Source organism: Hemiscyllium ocellatum, unplaced genomic scaffold (assembly GCF_020745735.1).
Source record: "Hemiscyllium ocellatum isolate sHemOce1 unplaced genomic scaffold, sHemOce1.pat.X.cur. scaffold_1818_pat_ctg1, whole genome shotgun sequence".
Classification (NCBI taxonomy): domain Eukaryota; kingdom Metazoa; phylum Chordata; class Chondrichthyes; order Orectolobiformes; family Hemiscylliidae; genus Hemiscyllium; species Hemiscyllium ocellatum.
In genome coordinates, this window is record NW_026867888.1 from 74,758 (window position 1) to 93,645 (window position 18,888).

General features: G+C 52.0%; 8 non-coding genes and 4 pseudogenes across 8 annotated transcripts; all 12 read left to right on the plus strand.

The window, feature by feature from the left end:
• The first annotated feature begins 488 nt into the window (after positions 1-488).
• LOC132810682 (5S ribosomal RNA) lies at positions 489-598 on the plus strand (annotated as a pseudogene).
• Positions 599-2,129: 1,531 nt separating this feature from the next.
• LOC132810711 (5S ribosomal RNA) lies at positions 2,130-2,248 on the plus strand. The gene has a single exon (XR_009643033.1). It is a non-coding gene; the product is annotated as a 5S ribosomal RNA (ribosomal RNA).
• Positions 2,249-3,777: 1,529 nt separating this feature from the next.
• On the plus strand, positions 3,778-3,896 carry LOC132810716 (5S ribosomal RNA). Its single transcript, XR_009643037.1, has one exon. It is a non-coding gene; the product is annotated as a 5S ribosomal RNA (ribosomal RNA).
• A 1,530-nt stretch (positions 3,897-5,426) lies between these two features.
• On the plus strand, positions 5,427-5,535 carry LOC132810679 (5S ribosomal RNA; annotated as a pseudogene).
• A 1,538-nt stretch (positions 5,536-7,073) lies between these two features.
• LOC132810712 (5S ribosomal RNA) lies at positions 7,074-7,192 on the plus strand. The gene has a single exon (XR_009643034.1). It is a non-coding gene; the product is annotated as a 5S ribosomal RNA (ribosomal RNA).
• Positions 7,193-8,722: 1,530 nt separating this feature from the next.
• LOC132810733 (5S ribosomal RNA) lies at positions 8,723-8,841 on the plus strand (annotated as a pseudogene).
• Positions 8,842-10,377: 1,536 nt separating this feature from the next.
• LOC132810693 (5S ribosomal RNA) lies at positions 10,378-10,496 on the plus strand. Its single transcript, XR_009643016.1, has one exon. It is a non-coding gene; the product is annotated as a 5S ribosomal RNA (ribosomal RNA).
• A 1,534-nt stretch (positions 10,497-12,030) lies between these two features.
• On the plus strand, positions 12,031-12,149 carry LOC132810714 (5S ribosomal RNA). Its single transcript, XR_009643035.1, has one exon. It is a non-coding gene; the product is annotated as a 5S ribosomal RNA (ribosomal RNA).
• A 1,510-nt stretch (positions 12,150-13,659) lies between these two features.
• LOC132810729 (5S ribosomal RNA) lies at positions 13,660-13,776 on the plus strand. The gene has a single exon (XR_009643050.1). It is a non-coding gene; the product is annotated as a 5S ribosomal RNA (ribosomal RNA).
• Positions 13,777-15,305: 1,529 nt separating this feature from the next.
• LOC132810722 (5S ribosomal RNA) lies at positions 15,306-15,423 on the plus strand. The gene has a single exon (XR_009643043.1). It is a non-coding gene; the product is annotated as a 5S ribosomal RNA (ribosomal RNA).
• A 1,528-nt stretch (positions 15,424-16,951) lies between these two features.
• Positions 16,952-17,070, plus strand: LOC132810715 (5S ribosomal RNA). Its single transcript, XR_009643036.1, has one exon. It is a non-coding gene; the product is annotated as a 5S ribosomal RNA (ribosomal RNA).
• A 1,534-nt stretch (positions 17,071-18,604) lies between these two features.
• Positions 18,605-18,721, plus strand: LOC132810681 (5S ribosomal RNA; annotated as a pseudogene).
• Positions 18,722-18,888: the final 167 nt, after the last annotated feature.

The following is an 18,888-nucleotide window of genomic DNA, read 5'->3' on the forward strand; positions in this document are numbered from 1 at the left end:
TCACCTAACTTGTCCAGGTCACCCTGTAATCTGCTAACATCCTGATGACATTTCACCCTGCCAGCCAGCTTAGTATCATCAGCAAATTTGCTAATGTTATGGCTAATAGCATCTTGTAGATGGTTAAGATATATGGTAAAAAGCTGCGGTGCCAGTAGTGATCCCTGCGGTACCCCCTGGCCACTGCCTGCCATTGGGAAAGGGAGGCGTGGAGGAGTGCGGAAGGATGAGAGAATGCAGGCTGCAGCCTTATGAAGCAGGGGGAGGGCTTGCAGTTGGCCTGCGTGGGATGTGGGAGACTACAGGAGCCTGGTGGGCAAGGGCTGGCTGAAAGGCAGCTGGAGGGACGGAGGGAGGGAAGCACGCACAGAGGAGGAAGAGCAAAGAGAAAAGAGAAAAAAAAAACAAAGGGGATAAAGAGAAAGAGCAGCAAAGAAAATGTGGCTGGCCAGCACACCTTGAAGTAGGGAGAAAAGGAAGGGGCCGGTGCCTACGGCCATACTAGTCTGAAAACGCGCCTGATCTCGGAAGCTAAGCAGACTCAGGCCGGTTAGTACTTGGATGGGAGACCGCCTGGGAATACCAGGTGCAGTAGGCTTTTTCCGCCAGCAGGGGCTGCTCAAGTCACCCCTCTGCACTTGTGTTGTGCCACGCAATGGAGCGGCAGGTTATTTTTTGCTGCTGCTGCTGCTGCTGTGCTGCTGTGCCGGCCATCAGTCGCCTGCAGGCACCAGACAGGGAGGGGGGAGAGCGGAGCGCTGCCGAAATCAGCGAGAAAGACGGAAAGAAAGGGATTGGGGCTGCACGCTGTCTGAGGGTGGCAGTCAGGAAAGGAGGACAATAGGTGCAGGAGTTGGCCATTCTGCCTTTCGAGCCTGCACCACCATTCAATATGATCATGGCTGATCATCCTTAATCAGTATCCTGTTCCTGCCTTATCTCCGTAACCCTTGATTCCACTATCCTTGAGAGCTCTATGCAACTCTTTCTTAAATGAATCCAGAGACTGGGCCTCCACTGCCCTCTGGGGCAGAGCATTCCACACAGCCACCACTCTCTGGGTGAAGAAGTTTCTCCATCTCTGTCCTAAATGGTCTACCCCGTATTTTTAAGCAGTGTCCTCTGTTTCGGCACTCACCCAGCAGCGGAAACATGTTTCCTGCCGCCAGAGTGTCCAATCCTTTGATGATCTGAAATGTCTCAATCAGATCCCCTCTCAGTCTTCTAAACTCGAGGGTACACACAAGCCCAGTCGCTCCAGTCTTTCAGTGTAAGGTAATCCCGCCAGTCCAGGAATTGACCTGGTGAACCTACGCTGCATTCCCTCAATAGCCAGAATCAAATCTGGAGAGCAGAACTGCACACAGTACTCCAGGTGTGGTCTCACCAGGGCCCTGTACAGCTGCAAAAGAACCTCTTTGCTTCTATACTCCATCCCTCTTGTTATGAAGGCCAGCATGCTATTAGCCTTCTTCACTACCTGCTGTACCTGCATGCTTACCTTCATTGAGTGGTGTACAGGAACCCCAGATCTCTCTGTCCTGCCCCTTGACCTAAATTGATTCCATTTAGGTAGTAATCTGCCTTGCACCAAAGTGGGTAACCATTGATTTATCCACATTAAATTGCATCTGGCCACTCACCTAACTTGTCCAGGTCACCCTGTAATCTGCTAACATCCTGATGACATTTCACCCTGCCAGCCAGCTTAGTATCATCAGCAAATTTGCTAATGTTATGGCTAATAGCATCTTGTAGATGGTTAAGATATATGGTAAAAAGCTGCGGTGCCAGTAGTGATCCCTGCGGTACCCCCCTGGCCACTGCCTGCCATTGGGAAAGGGAGGCGTGGAGGAGTGCGGAAGGATGAGAGAATGCAGGCTGCAGCCTTATGAAGCAGGGGGAGGGCTTGCAGTTGGCCTGCGTGGGGATGTGGGAGACTACAGGAGCCTGGTGGGCAAGGGCTGGCTGAAAGGCAGCTGGAGGGACGGAGGGAGGGAAGCACGCACAGAGGAGGAAGAGCAAAGAGAAAAGAGAAAAAAAAAACAAAGGGGATAAAGAGAAAGAGCAGCAAAGAAAATGTGGCTGGCCAGCACGCCTTGAAGTAGGGAGAAAAGGAAGGGGCCGGTGCCTACGGCCATACTAGTCTGAAAACGCCCGATCTCGTCTGATCTCGGAAGCTAAGCAGACTCAGGCCTGGTTAGTACTTGGATGGGAGACCGCCTGGGAATACCAGGTGCAGTAGGCTTTTTCCGCCAGCAGGGGCTGCTCAAGTCACCCCTCTGCACTTGTGTTGTGCCACGCAATGGAGCGGCAGGTTATTTTTGCTGCTGCTGCTGCTGCTGCTGCTGCTGGCCGGCCATCAGTCGCCTGCAGGCACCAGACAGGGAGGGAGGAGAGCGGAGCGCTGCCGAAATCAGCGAGAAAGACGGAAAGAAAGGGATTGGGGCTGCACGCTGTCTGAGGGTGGCAGTCAGGAAAGGAGGACAATAGGTGCAGGAGTTGGCCATTCTGCCTTTCGAGCCTGCACCACCATTCAATATGATCATGGCTGATCATCCTTAATCAGTATCCTGTTCCTGCCTTATCTCCGTAACCCTTGATTCCACTATCCTTGAGAGCTCTATGCAACTCTTTCTTAAATGAATCCAGAGACTGGGCCTCCACTGCCCTCTGGGGCAGAGCATTCCACACAGCCACCACTCTCTGGGTGAAGAAGTTTCTCCTCATCTCTGTCCTAAATGGTCTACCCCGTATTTTTAAGCAGTGTCCTCTGTTTCGGCACTCACCCAGCAGCGGAAACATGTTTCCTGCCGCCAGAGTGTCCAATCCTTTGATGATCTGAAATGTCTCAATCAGATCCCTCTCAGTCTTCTAAACTCGAGGGTACACACAAGCCCAGTCGCTCCAGTCTTTCAGTGTAAGGTAATCCCGCCAGTCCAGGAATTGACCTGGTGAACCTACGCTGCATTCCCCTCAATAGCCAGAATCAAATCTGGAGAGCAGAACTGCACACAGTACTCCAGGTGTGGTCTCACCAGGGCCCTGTACAGCTGCAAAAGAACCTCTTTGCTTCTATACTCCATCCCTCTTGTTATGAAGGCCAGCATGCTATTAGCCTTCTTCACTACCTGCTGTACCTGCATGCTTACCTTCATTGAGTGGTGTACAGGAACCCCCAGATCTCTCTGTCCTGCCCCTTGACCTAAATGATTCCATTTAGGTAGTAATCTGCCTTGCACAAAGTGGGTAACCATTGATTTATCCACATTAAATTGCATCTGGCCACTCACCTAACTTGTCCAGGTCACCCTGTAATCTGCTAACATCCTGATGACATTTCACCCTGCCAGCCAGCTTAGTATCATCAGCAAATTTGCTAATGTTATGGCTAATAGCATCTTGTAGATGGTTAAGATATATGGTAAAAAGCTGCGGTGCCAGTAGTGATCCCTGCGGTACCCCCTGGCCACTGCCTGCCATTGGGAAAGGGAGGCGTGGAGGAGTGCGGAAGGATGAGAGAATGCAGGCTGCAGCCTTATGAAGCAGGGGGAGGGCTTGCAGTTGGCCTGCGTGGGGATGTGGGAGACTACAGGAGCCTGGTGGGCAAGGGCTGGCTGAAAGGCAGCTGGAGGGACGGAGGGAGGGAAGCACGCACAGAGGAGGAAGAGCAAAGAGAAAAGAGAAAAAAAAAACAAAGGGGATAAAGAGAAAGAGCAGCAAAGAAAATGTGGCTGGCCAGCACGCCTTGAAGTAGGGAGAAAGGAAGGGGCCGGTGCCTACGGCCATACTAGTCTGAAAACGCCTGATCTCGTCTGATCTCGGAAGCTAAGCAGACTCAGGCCTGGTTAGTACTTGGATGGGAGACCGCCTGGGAATACCAGGTGCAGTAGGCTTTTTCCGCCAGCAGGGGCTGCTCAAGTCACCCCTCTGCACTTGTGTTGTGCCACGCAATGGAGCGGCAGGTTATTTTTGCTGCTGCTGCTGCTGCTGCTGTGCCGGCCATCAGTCGCCTGCAGGCACCAGACAGGGAGGGGAGGAGAGCGGAGCGCTGCCGAAATCAGCGAGAAAGACGGAAAGAAAGGGATTGGGGCTGCACGCTGTCTGCGGGTGGCAGTCAGGAAAGGAGGACAATAGGTGCAGGAGTTGGCCATTCTGCCTTTCGAGCCTGCACCACCATTCAATATGATCATGGCTGATCATCCTTAATCAGTATCCTGTTCCTGCCTTATCTCCGTAACCCTTGATTCCACTATCCTTGAGAGCTCTATGCAACTCTTTCTTAAATGAATCCAGAGACTGGGCCTCCACTGCCCTCTGGGGCAGAGCATTCCACACAGCCACCACTCTCTGGGTGAAGAAGTTTCTCCTCATCTCTGTCCTAAATGGTCTACCCCGTATTTTTAAGCAGTGTCCTCTGTTTCGGCACTCACCAGCAGCGGAAACATGTTTCCTGCCGCCAGAGTGTCCAATCCTTTGATGATCTGAAATGTCTCAATCAGATCCCCTCTCAGTCTTCTAAACTCGAGGGTACACACAAGCCCAGTCGCTCCAGTCTTTCAGTGTAAGGTAATCCCCGCCAGTCCAGGAATTGACCTGGTGAACCTACGCTGCATTCCCTCAATAGCCAGAATCAAATCTGGAGAGCAGAACTGCACACAGTACTCCAGGTGTGGTCTCACCAGGGCCCTGTACAGCTGCAAAAGAACCTCTTTGCTTCTATACTCCATCCCTCTTGTTATGAAGGCCAGCATGCTATTAGCCTTCTTCACTACCTGCTGTACCTGCATGCTTACCTTCATTGAGTGGTGTACAGGAACCCCCAGATCTCTCTGTCCTGCCCCTTGACCTAAATTGATTCCATTTAGGTAGTAATCTGCCTTGCACCAAAGTGGGTAACCATTGATTTATCCACATTAAATTGCATCTGGCCACTCACCTAACTTGTCCAGGTCACCCTGTAATCTGCTAACATCCTGATGACATTTCACCCTGCCAGCCAGCTTAGTATCATCAGCAAATTTGCTAATGTTATGGCTAATAGCATCTTGTAGATGGTTAAGATATATGGTAAAAAGCTGCGGTGCCAGTAGTGATCCCTGCGGTACCCCCCCTGGCCACTGCCTGCCATTGGGAAAGGGAGGCGTGGAGGAGTGCGGAAGGATGAGAGAATGCAGGCTGCAGCCTTATGAAGCAGGGGGAGGGCTTGCAGTTGGCCTGCGTGGGGATGTGGGAGACTACAGGAGCCTGGTGGGCAAGGGCTGGCTGAAAGGCAGCTGGAGGGACGGAGGGAGGGAAGCACGCACAGAGGAGGAAGAGCAAAGAGAAAAGAGAAAAAAAAAACAAAGGGGATAAAGAGAAAGAGCAGCAAAGAAAATGTGGCTGGCCAGCACGCCTTGAAGTAGGGAGAAAAGGAAGGGGCCGGTGCCTACGGCCATACTAGTCTGAAAAAGCCCGATCTCGGAAGCTAAGCAGACTCAGGCCTGGTTAGTACTTGGATGGGAGACCGCCTGGGAATGCCAGGTGCAGTAGGCTTTTTCCGCCAGCAGGGGCTGCTCAAGTCACCCCTCTGCACTTGTGTTGTGCCACGCAATGGAGCGGCAGGTTATTTTTGCTGCTGCTGCTGCTGCTGTGCTGCTGCTGCTGTGCCGGCCATCAGTCGCCTGCAGGCACCAGACAGGGAGGGGAGGAGAGCGGAGCGCTGCCGAAATCAGCGAGAAAGACGGAAAGAAAGGGATTGGGGCTGCACGCTGTCTGCGGGTGGCAGTCAGGAAAGGAGGACAATAGGTGCAGGAGTTGGCCATTCTGCCTTTCGAGCCTGCACCACCATTCAATATGATCATGGCTGATCATCCTTAATCAGTATCCTGTTCCTGCCTTATCTCCGTAACCCTTGATTCCACTATCCTTGAGAGCTCTATGCAACTCTTTCTTAAATGAATCCAGAGACTGGGCCTCCACTGCCCTCTGGGGCAGAGCATTCCACACAGCCACCACTCTCTGGGTGAAGAAGTTTCTCCTCATCTCTGTCCTAAATGGTCTACCCCGTATTTTTAAGCAGTGTCCTCTGTTTCGGCACTCACCAGCAGCGGAAACATGTTTCCTGCCGCCAGAGTGTCCAATCCTTTGATGATCTGAAATGTCTCAATCAGATCCCCTCTCAGTCTTCTAAACTCGAGGGTACACACAAGCCCAGTCGCTCCAGTCTTTCAGTGTAAGGTAATCCCGCCAGTCCAGGAATTGACCTGGTGAACCTACGCTGCATTCCCTCAATAGCCAGAATCAAATCTGGAGAGCAGAACTGCACACAGTACTCCAGGTGTGGTCTCACCAGGGCCCTGTACAGCTGCAAAAGAACCTCTTTGCTTCTATACTCCATCCCTCTTGTTATGAAGGCCAGCATGCTATTAGCCTTCTTCACTACCTGCTGTACCTGCATGCTTACCTTCATTGAGTGGTGTACAGGAACCCCCAGATCTCTCTGTCCTGCCCCTTGACCTAAATTGATTCCATTTAGGTAGTAATCTGCCTTGCACCAAAGTGGGTAACCATTGATTTATCCACATTAAATTGCATCTGGCCACTCACCTAACTTGTCCAGGTCACCCTGTAATCTGCTAACATCCTGATGACATTTCACCCTGCCAGCCAGCTTAGTATCATCAGCAAATTTGCTAATGTTATGGCTAATAGCATCTTGTAGATGGTTAAGATATATGGTAAAAAGCTGCGGTGCCAGTAGTGATCCCTGCGGTACCCCCCTGGCCACTGCCTGCCATTGGGAAAGGGAGGCGTGGAGGAGTGCGGAAGGATGAGAGAATGCAGGCTGCAGCCTTATGAAGCAGGGGGAGGGCTTGCAGTTGGCCTGCGTGGGGATGTGGGAGACTACAGGAGCCTGGTGGGCAAGGGCTGGCTGAAAGGCAGCTGGAGGGACGGAGGGAGGGAAGCACGCACAGAGGAGGAAGAGCAAAGAGAAAAGAGAAAAAAAAAACAAAGGGATAAAGAGAAAGAGCAGCAAAGAAAATGTGGCTGGCCAGCACGCCTTGAAGTAGGGAGAAAAGGAAGGGGCCGGTGCCTACGGCCATACTAGTCTGAAAACGCCCGATCTCGTCTGATCTCGGAAGCTAAGCAGACTCAGGCCTGGTTAGTACTTGGATGGGAGACCGCCTGGGAATACCAGGTGCAGTAGGCTTTTTCCGCCAGCAGGGGCTGCTCAAGTCACCCCTCTGCACTTGTGTTGTGCCACGCAATGGAGCGGCAGGTTATTTTTTTGCTGCTGCTGCTGCTGCTGCTGTGCCGGCCATCAGTCGCCTGCAGGCACCAGACAGGGAGGGGGAGGAGAGCGGAGCGCTGCCGAAATCAGCGAGAAAGACGGAAAGAAAGGGATTGGGGCTGCACGCTGTCTGCGGGTGGCAGTCAGGAAAGGAGGACAATAGGTGCAGGAGTTGGCCATTCTGCCTTTCGAGCCTGCACCACCATTCAATATGATCATGGCTGATCATCCTTAATCAGTATCCTGTTCCTGCCTTATCTCCGTAACCCTTGATTCCACTATCCTTGAGAGCTCTATGCAACTCTTTCTTAAATGAATCCAGAGACTGGGCCTCCACTGCCCTCTGGGGCAGAGCATTCCACACAGCCACCACTCTCTGGGTGAAGAAGTTTTCCTCATCTCTGTCCTAAATGGTCTACCCCGTATTTTTAAGCAGTGTCCTCTGTTTCGGCACTCACCCAGCAGCGGAAACATGTTTCCTGCCGCCAGAGTGTCCAATCCTTTGATGATCTGAAATGTCTCAATCAGATCCCTCTCAGTCTTCTAAACTCGAGGGTACACACAAGCCCAGTCGCTCCAGTCTTTCAGTGTAAGGTAATCCCGCCAGTCCAGGAATTGACCTGGTGAACCTACGCTGCATTCCCTCAATAGCCAGAATCAAATCTGGAGAGCAGAACTGCACACAGTACTCCAGGTGTGGTCTCACCAGGGCCCTGTACAGCTGCAAAAGAACCTCTTTGCTTCTATACTCCATCCCTCTTGTTATGAAGGCCAGCATGCTATTAGCCTTCTTCACTACCTGCTGTACCTGCATGCTTACCTTCATTGAGTGGTGTACAGGAACCCCCAGATCTCTCTGTCCTGCCCCTTGACCTAAATTGATTCCATTTAGGTAGTAATCTGCCTTGCACCAAAGTGGGTAACCATTGATTTATCCACATTAAATTGCATCTGGCACTCACCTAACTTGTCCAGGTCACCCTGTAATCTGCTAACATCCTGATGACATTTCACCCTGCCAGCCAGCTTAGTATCATCAGCAAATTTGCTAATGTTATGGCTAATAGCATCTTGTAGATGGTTAAGATATATGGTAAAAAGCTGCGGTCCCAGTAGTGATCCCTGCGGTACCCCCCTGGCCACTGCCTGCCATTGGGAAAGGGAGGCGTGGAGGAGTGCGGAAGGATGAGAGAATGCAGGCTGCAGCCTTATGAAGCAGGGGGAGGGCTTGCAGTTGGCCTGCGTGGGGATGTGGGAGACTACAGGAGCCTGGTGGGCAAGGGCTGGCTGAAAGGCAGCTGGAGGGACGGAGGGAGGGAAGCACGCACAGAGGAGGAAGAGCAAAGAGAAAAGAGAAAAAAAAAAACAAAGGGGATAAAGAGAAAGAGCAGCAAAGAAAATGTGGCTGGCCAGCACGCCTTGAAGTAGGGAGAAAAGGAAGGGGCAGGTGCCTACGGCCATACTAGTCTGAAAACGCCGATCTCGTCTGATCTCGGAAGCTAAGCAGACTCAGGCCTGGTTAGTACTTGGATGGAGTGACTGCCTGGGAATACCAGGTGCAGTAGGCTTTTTCCGCCAGCAGGGGCTGCTCAAGTCACCCCTCTGCACTTGTGTTGTGCCACGCAATGGAGCGGCAGGTTATTTTGCTGCTGCTGCTGCTGTGCTGCTGCTGCTGCTGTGCCGGCCATCAGTCGCCTGCAGGCACCAGACAGGGAGGGGAGGAGAGCGGAGCGCTGCCGAAATCAGCGAGAAAGACGGAAAGAAAGGGATTGGGGCTGCACGCTGTCTGCGGGTGGCAGTCAGGAAAGGAGGACAATAGGTGCAGGAGTTGGCCATTCTGCCTTCGAGCCTGCACCACCATTCAATATGATCATGGCTGATCATCCTTAATCAGTATCCTGTTCCTGCCTTATCTCCGTAACCCTTGATTCCACTATCCTTGAGAGCTCTATGCAACTCTTTCTTAAATGAATCCAGAGACTGGGCCTCCCATGCCCTCTGGGGCAGAGCATTCCACACAGCCACCACTCTCTGGGTGAAGAAGTTTCTCCTCATCTCTGTCCTAAATGGTCTACCCCGTATTTTTAAGCAGTGTCCTCTGTTTCGGCACTCACCCAGCAGCGGAAACATGTTTCCTGCCGCCAGAGTGTCCAATCCTTTGATGATCTGAAATGTCTCAATCAGATCCCCTCTCAGTCTTCTAAACTCGAGGGTACACACAAGCCCAGTCGCTCCAGTCTTTCAGTGTAAGGTAATCCCGCCAGTCCAGGAATTGACCTGGTGAACCTACGCTGCATTCCCTCAATAGCCAGAATCAAATCTGGAGAGCAGAACTGCACACAGTACTCCAGGTGTGGTCTCACCAGGGCCTGTACAGCTGCAAAAGAACCTCTTTGCTTCTATACTCCATCCCTCTTGTTATGAAGGCCAGCATGCTATTAGCCTTCTTCACTACCTGCTGTACCTGCATGCTTACCTTCATTGAGTGGTGTACAGGAACCCCCAGATCTCTCTGTCCTGCCCCTTGACCTAAATTGATTCCATTTAGGTAGTAATCTGCCTTGCACCAAAGTGGGTAACCATTGATTTATCCACATTAAATTGCATCTGGCCACTCACCTAACTTGTCCAGGTCACCCTGTAATCTGCTAACATCCTGATGACATTTCACCCTGCCAGCCAGCTTAGTATCATCAGCAAATTTGCTAATGTTATGGCTAATAGCATCTTGTAGATGGTTAAGATATATGGTAAAAAGCTGCGGTGCCAGTAGTGATCCCTGCGGTACCCCCTGGCCACTGCCTGCCATTGGGAAAGGGAGGCGTGGAGGAGTGCGGAAGGATGAGAGAATGCAGGCTGCAGCCTATGAAGCAGGGGGAGGGCTTGCAGTTGGCCTGCGTGGGGATGTGGGAGACTACAGGAGCCTGGTGGGCAAGGGCTGGCTGAAAGGCAGCTGGAGGGACGGAGGGAGGGAAGCACGCACAGAGGAGGAAGAGCAAAGAGAAAAGAGGAAAAAAAAAACAAAGGGGATAAAGAGAAAGAGCAGCAAAGAAAATGTGGCTGGCCAGCACGCCTTGAAGTAGGGAGAAAAGGAAGGGGCCGGTGCCTACGGCCATACTAGTCTGAAAACGCCCGATCTCGTCTGATCTCGGAAGCTAAGCAGACTCAGGCCTGGTTAGTACTTGGATGGGAGACCGCCTGGGAATACCAGGTGCAGTAGGCCTTTTCCGCCAGCAGGGGCTGCTCAAGTCACCCCTCTGCACTTGTGTTGTGCCACGCAATGGAGCGGCAGGTTATTTTTGCTGCTGCTGCTGCTGCTGCTGTGCCGGCCATCAGTCGCCTGCAGGCACCAGACAGGAGGGGGGGGAGGAGAGCGGAGCGCTGCCGAAATCAGCGAGAAAGACGGAAAGAAAGGGATTGGGGCTGCACGCTGTCTGAGGGTGGCAGTCAGGAAAGGAGGACAATAGGTGCAGGAGTTGGCCATTCTGCCTTTCGAGCCTGCACCACCATTCAATATGATCATGGCTGATCATCCTTAATCAGTATCCTGTTCCTGCCTTATCTCCGTAACCCTTGATTCCACTATCCTTGAGAGCTCTATGCAACTCTTTCTTAAATGAATCCAGAGACTGGGCCTCCACTGCCCTCTGGGGCAGAGCATTCCACACAGCCACCACTCTCTGGGTGAAGAAGTTTCTCCTCATCTCTGTCCTAAATGGTCTACCCCGTATTTTTAAAGCAGTGTCCTCTGTTTCGGCACTCACCCCAGCAGCGGAAACATGTTTCCTGCCGCCAGAGTGTCCAATCCTTTGATGATCTGAAATGTCTCAATCAGATCCCCTCTCAGTCTTCTAAACTCGAGGGTACACACAAGCCCAGTCGCTCCAGTCTTTCAGTGTAAGGTAATCCCGCCAGTCCAGGAATTGACCTGGTGAACCTACGCTGCATTCCCTCAATAGCCAGAATCAAATCTGGAGAGCAGAACTGCACACAGTACTCCAGGTGTGGTCTCACCAGGGCCCTGTACAGCTGCAAAAGAACCTCTTTGCTTCTATACTCCATCCCTCTTGTTATGAAGGCCAGCATGCTATGAGCCTTCTTCACTACCTGCTGTACCTGCATGCTTACCTTCATTGAGTGGTGTACAGGAACCCCCAGATCTCTCTGTCCTGCCCCTTGACCTAAATTGATTCCATTTAGGTAGTAATCTGCCTTGCACCAAAGTGGGTAACCATTGATTTATCCACATTAAATTGCATCTGGCCACTCACCTAACTTGTCCAGGTCACCCTGTAATCTGCTAACATCCTGATGACATTTCACCCTGCCAGCCAGCTTAGTATCATCAGCAAATTTGCTAATGTTATGGCTAATAGCATCTTGTAGATGGTTAAGATATATGGTAAAAAGCTGCGGTGCCAGTAGTGATCCCTGCGGTACCCCCCCTGGCCACTGCCTGCCATTGGGAAAGGGAGGCGTGGAGGAGTGCGGAAGGATGAGAGAATGCAGGCTGCAGCCTTATGAAGCAGGGGGAGGGCTTGCAGTTGGCCTGCGTGGGGATGTGGGGACTACAGGAGCCTGGTGGGCAAGGGCTGGCTGAAAGGCAGCTGGAGGGACGGAGGGAGGGAAGCACGCACAGAGGAGGAAGAGCAAAGAGAAAAGAGAAAAAAAAAACAAAGGGGATAAAGAGAAAGAGCAGCAAAGAAAATGTGGCTGGCCAGCACGCCTTGAAGTAGGGAGAAAAGGAAGGGGCCGGTGCCTACGGCCATACTAGTCTGAAAACGCCCGATCTCGTCTGATCTCGGAAGCTAAGCAGACTCAGGCCTGGTTAGTACTTGGATGGGAGACCGCCTGGGAATACCAGGTGCAGTAGGCTTTTTCCGCCAGCAGGGGCTGCTCAAGTCACCCCTCTGCACTTGTGTTGTGCCACGCAATGGAGCGGCAGGTTATTTTTTGCTGCTGCTGCTGCTGCTGTGCCGGCCATCAGTCGCCTGCAGGCACCAGACAGGGAGGGGAGGAGAGCGGAGCGCTGCCGAAATCAGCGAGAAAGACGGAAAGAAAGGGATTGGGGCTGCACGCTGTCTGAGGGTGGCAGTCAGGAAAGGAGGACAATAGGTGCAGGAGTTGGCCATTCTGCCTTTCGAGCCTGCACCACCATTCAATATGATCATGGCTGATCATCCTTAATCAGTATCCTGTTCCTGCCTTATCTCCGTTATCCTTGAGAGCTCTATGCAACTCTTTCTTAAATGAATCCAGAGACTGGGCCTCCACTGCCCTCTGGGGCAGAGCATTCCACACAGCCACCACTCTCTGGGTGAAGAAGTTTCTCCTCATCTCTGTCCTAAATGGTCTACCCGTATTTTTAAGCAGTGTCCTCTGTTTCGGCACTCACCCAGCAGCGGAAACATGTTTCCTGCCGCCAGAGTGTCCAATCCTTTGATGATCTGAAATGTCTCAATCAGATCCCCTCTCAGTCTTCTAAACTCGAGGGTACACACAAGCCCAGTCGCTCAGTCTTTCAGTGTAAGGTAATCCCGCCAGTCCAGGAATTGACCTGGTGAACCTACGCTGCATTCCCTCAATAGCCAGAATCAAATCTGGAGAGCAGAACTGCACACAGTACTCCAGGTGTGGTCTCACCAGGGCCCTGTACAGCTGCAAAAGAACCTCTTTGCTTCTATACTCCATCCCTCTTGTTATGAAGGCCAGCATGCTATTAGCCTTCTTCACTACTGCTGTACCTGCATGCTTACCTTCATTGAGTGGTGTACAGGAACCCCCAGATCTCTCTGTCCTGCCCCTTGACCTAAATTGATTCCATTTAGGTAGTAATCTGCCTTGCACCAAAGTGGGTAACCATTGATTTATCCACATTAAATTGCATCTGGCCACTCACCTAACTTGTCCAGGTCACCCTGTAATCTGCTAACATCCTGATGACATTTCACCCTGCCAGCCAGCTTAGTATCATCAGCAAATTTGCTAATGTTATGGCTAATAGCATCTTGTAGATGGTTAAGATATATGGTAAAAAGCTGCGGTGCCAGTAGTGATCCCTGCGGTACCCCCCTGGCCACTGCCTGCCATTGGGAAAGGGAGGCGTGGAGGAGTGCGGAAGGATGAGAGAATGCAGGCTGCAGCCTGATGAAGCAGGGGGAGGGCTTGCAGTTGGCCTGCGTGGGGATGTGGGAGAGATACAGGAGCCTGGTGGGCAAGGGCTGGCTGAAAGGCAGCTGGAGGGACGGAGGGAGGGAAGCACGCACAGAGGAGGAAGAGCAAAGAGAAAAGAGAAAAAAAAAAACAAGGGGATAAAGAGAAAGAGCAGCAAAGAAAATGTGGCTGGCCAGCACGCCTTGAAGTAGGGAGAAAAGGAAGGGGCCGGTGCCTACGGCCATACTAGTCTGAAAACGCCCGATCTTCTGATCTCGGAAGCTAAGCAGACTCAGGCCTGGTTAGTACTTGGATGGGAGACCGCCTGGGAATACCAGGTGCAGTAGGCTTTTTCCGCCAGCAGGGGCTGCTCAAGTCACCCCTCTGCACTTGTGTTGTGCCACGCAATGGAGCGGCAGGTTATTTTTTTTTTGCTGCTGCTGCTGCTGCTGCTGTGCCGGCCATCAGTCGCCTGCAGGCACCAGACAGGGAGGGGAGGAGAGCGGAGCGCTGCCGAAATCAGCGAGAAAGACGGAAAGAAAGGGATTGGGGCTGCACGCTGTCTGCGGGTGGCAGTCAGGAAAGGAGGACAATAGGTGCAGGAGTTGGCCATTCTGCCTTTCGAGCCTGCACCACCATTCAATATGATCATGGCTGATCATCCTTAATCAGTATCCTGTTCCTGCCTTATCTCCGTAACCCTTGATTCCACTATCCTTGAGAGCTCTATGCAACTCTTTCTTAAATGAATCCAGAGACTGGGCCTCCACTGCCCTCTGGGGCAGAGCATTCCACACAGCCACCACTCTCTGGGTGAAGAAGTTTCTCCTCATCTCTGTCCTAAATGGTCTACCCGTATTTTAAGCAGTGTCCTCTGTTTCGGCACTCACCCAGCAGCGGAAACATGTTTCCTGCCGCCAGAGTGTCCAATCCTTTGATGATCTGAAATGTCTCAATCAGATCCCCTCTCAGTCTTCTAAACTCGAGGGTACACACAAGCCCAGTCGCTCCAGTCTTTCAGTGTAAGGTAATCCCGCCAGTCAGGAATTGACCTGGTGAACCTACGCTGCATTCCCTCAATAGCCAGAATCAAATCTGGAGAGCAGAACTGCACACAGTACTCCAGGTGTGGTCTCACCAGGGCCCTGTACAGCTGCAAAAGAACCTCTTTGCTTCTATACTCCATCCCTCTTGTTATGAAGGCCAGCATGCTATTAGCCTTCTTCACTACTGCTGTACCTGCATGCTTACCTTCATTGAGTGTGGTGTACAGGAACCCCCAGATCTCTCTGTCCTGCCCCTTGACCTAAATTGATTCCATTTTAGGTAGTAATCTGCCTTGACCAAAGTGGGTAACCATTGATTTATCCACATTAAATTGCATCTGGCCACTCACTAACTTGTCCAGGTCACCCTGTAATCTGCTAACATCCTGATGACATTTCACCCTGCCAGCCAGCTTAGTATCATCAGCAAATTTGCTAATTTATGGCTAATAGCATCTTGTAGATGGTTAAGATATATGGTAAAAAGCTGCGGTGCCAGTAGTGATCCCTGCGGTACCCCCTGGCCACTGCCTGCCATTGGGAAAGGGAGGCGTGGAGGAGTGCGGAAGGATGAGAGAATGCAGGCTGCAGCCTTATGAAGCAGGGGGAGGGCTTGCAGTTGGCCTGCGTGGGGATGTGGGAGACTACAGGAGCCTGGTGGGCAAGGGCTGGCTGAAAGGCAGCTGGAGGGACGGAGGGAGGGAAGCACGCACAGAGGAGGAAGAGCAAAGAGAAAAGAGAAAAAAAAAACAAAGGGGATAAAGAGAAAGAGCAGCAAAGAAAATGTGGCTGGCCAGCACGCCTTGAAGTAGGGAGAAAAGGAAGGGGCCGGTGCCTACGGCCATACTAGTCTGAAAACGCCCGATCTCGTCTGATCTCGGAAGCTAAGCAGACTCAGGCCTGGTTAGTACTTGGATGGGAGACCGCTGGGAATACCAGGTGCAGTAGGCTTTTTCCGCCAGCAGGGGCTGCTCAAGTCACCCCTCTGCACTTGTGTTGTGCCACGCAATGGAGCGGCAGGTTATTTTTGCTGCTGCTGCTGCTGTGCCGGCCATCAGTCGCCTGCAGGCACCAGACAGGGAGGGGAGGAGAGCGGAGCGCTGCCGAAATCAGCGCGAGAAAGACGGAAAGAAAGGGATTGGGGCTGCACGCTGTCTGAGGGTGGCAGTCAGGAAAGGAGGACAATAGGTGCAGGAGTTGGCCATTCTGCCTTTCGAGCCTGCACCACCATTCAATATGATCATGGCTGATCATCCTTAATCAGTATCCTGTTCCTGCCTTATCTCCGTAACCCTTGATTCCACTATCCTTGAGAGCTCTATGCAACTCTTTCTTAAATGAATCCAGAGACTGGGCCTCCACTGCCCTCTGGGGCAGAGCATTCCACACAGCCACCACTCTCTGGGTGAAGAAGTTTCTCCTCATCTCTGTCCTAAATGGTCTACCCCGTATTTTTAAGCAGTGTCCTCTGTTTCGGCACTCACCAGCAGCGGAAACATGTTTCCTGCCGCCAGAGTGTCCAATCCTTTGATGATCTGAAATGTCTCAATCAGATCCCCTCTCAGTCTTCTAAACTCGAGGGTACACACAAGCCCAGTCGCTCCAGTCTTTCAGTGTAAGGTAATCCGCCAGTCCAGGAATTGACTGGTGAACCTACGCTGCATTCCCTCAATAGCCAGAATCAAATCTGGAGAGCAGAACTGCACACAGTACTCCAGGTGTGGTCTCACCAGGGCCCTGTACAGCTGCAAAAGAACCTCTTTGCTTCTATACTCCATCCCTCTTGTTATGAAGGCCAGCATGCTATTAGCCTTCTTCACTACCTGCTGTACCTGCATGCTTACCTTCATTGAGTGGTGTACAGGAACCCCCAGATCTCTCTGTCCTGCCCTTGACCTAAATTGATTCCATTTAGGTAGTAATCTGCCTTCCACCAAAGTGGGTAACCATTGATTTATCCACATTAAATTGCATCTGGCCACTCACCTAACTTGTCCAGGTCACCCTGTAATCTGCTAACATCCTGATGACATTTCACCCTGCCAGCCAGCTTAGTATCATCAGCAAATTTGCTAATGTTATGGCTAATAGCATCTTGTAGATGGTTAAGATATATGGTAAAAAGCTGCGGTTGCCAGTAGTGATCCCTGCGGTACCCCCTGGCCACTGCCTGCCATTGGGAAAGGGAGGCGTGGAGGAGTGCGGAAGGATGAGAGAATGCAGGCTGCAGCCTGATGAAGCAGGGGGAGGGCTTGCAGTTGGCCTGCGTGGGGATGTGGGAGACTACAGGAGCCTGGTGGGCAAGGGCTGGCTGAAAGGCAGCTGGAGGGACGGAGGGAGGGAAGCACGCACAGAGGAGGAAGAGCAAGAGAAAGAGAAAAGAGAAAAAAAAACAAAGGGGATAAAGAGAAAGAGCAGCAAAGAAAATGTGGCTGGCCAGCACGCTTTGAAGAAGTAGGGAGAAAAGGAAGGGGCCGGTGCCTACGGCCATACTAGTCTGAAAACGCCCGATCTCGTCTGATCTCGGAAGCTAAGCAGACTCAGGCCTGGTTAGTACTTGGATGGGAGACCGCCTGGGAATACCAGGTGCAGTAGGCTTTTTCCGCCAGCAGGGGCTGCTCAAGTCACCCTCTGCACTTGTGTTGTGCCACGCAATGGAGCGGCAGGTTATTTTTGCTGCTGCTGCTGCTGCTGCTGCTGTGCTGTGCCGGCCATCAGTCGCCTGCAGGCACCAGACAGGGAGGGGAGGAGAGCGGAGCGCTGCCGAAATCAGCGAGAAAGACGGAAAGAAAGGGATTGGGGCTGCACGTGTCGCGGTCTGCGGTGGCAGTCAGGAAAGGAGGACAATAGGTGCAGGAGTTGGCCATTCTGCCTTTCGAGCCTGCACCACCATTCAATATGATCATGGCTGATCATCCTTAATCAGTATCCTGTTCCTGCCTTATCTCCGTAACCCTTGATTCCACTATCCTTGAGAGCTCTATGCAACTCTTTCTTAAATGAATCCAGAGACTGGGCCTCCACTGCCCTCTGGGGCAGAGCATTCCACACAGCCACCACTCTCTGGGTGAAGAAGTTTCTCCTCATCTCTGTCCTAATGGTCTACCCCGTATTTTTAAGCAGTGTCCTCTGTTTCGGCACTCACCCAGCAGCGGAAACATGTTTCCTGCCGCCAGAGTGTCCAATCCTTTGATGATCTGAAATGTCTCAATCAGATCCCCTCTCAGTCTTCTAAACTCGAGGGTACACACAAGCCCAGTCGCTCCAGTCTTTCAGTGTAAGGTAATCCCGCCAGTCCAGGAATTGACCTGGTGAACCTACGCTGCATTCCCTCAATAGCCAGAATCAAATCTGGAGAGCAGAACTGCACACAGTACTCCAGGTGTGGTCTCACCAGGGCCCTGTACAGCTGCAAAAGAACCTCTTTGCTTCTATACTCCATCCCTCTTGTTATGAAGGCCAGCATGCTATTAGCCTTCTTCACTACCTGCTGTACCTGCATGCTTACCTTCATTGAGTGGTGTACAGGAACCCCAGATCTCTCTGTCCTGCCCCTTGACCTAAATTGATTCCATTTAGGTAGTAATCTGCCTTGCACCAAAGTGGGTAACCATTGATTTATCCACATTAAATTGCATCTGGCCACTCACCTAACTTGTCCAGGTCACCCTGTAATCTGCTAACATCCTGATGACATTTCACCTGCCAGCCAGCTTAGTATCATCAGCAAATTTGCTAATGTTATGGCTAATAGCATCTTGTAGATGGTTAAGATATATGGTAAAAAGCTGCGGTGCCAGTAGTGATCCCTGCGGTACCCCCCTGGCCACTGCCTGCCATTGGGAAAAGGGAGGCGTGGAGGAGTGCGGAAGGATGAGAGAATGCAGGCTGCAGCCTTATGAAGCAGGGGGAGGGCTTGCAGTTGGCCTGCGTGGGGATGTGGGAGACTACAGGAGCTGGTGGGCAAGGGCTGGCTGAAAGGCAGCTGGAGGGACGGAGGGAGGGAAGCACGCACAGAGGAGGAAGAGCAAAGAGAAAATAGAAAAAAAAACAAAGGGGATAAAGAGAAAGAGCAGCAAAGAAAATGTGGCTGGCCAGCACGCCTTGAAGTAGGGAGAAAAGGAAGGGCCGGTGCTACGGCCATACTAGTCTGAAAACGCCCGATCTCGTCTGATTCGGAAGCTAAGCAGATCAGGCCTGGTTAGTACTTGGATGGGAGACCGCCTGGGAATACCAGGTGCAGTAGGCTTTTTCCGCCAGCAGGGGCTGCTCAAGTCACCCCTCTGCACTTGTGTTGTGCCACGCAATGGAGCGGCAGGTTATTTTTTGCTGCTGCTGCTGCTGTCTGCTGCTGTGCCGGCATCAGTCGCCTGCAGGCACCAGACAGGGAGGGGAGGAGAGCGGAGCGCTGCCGAA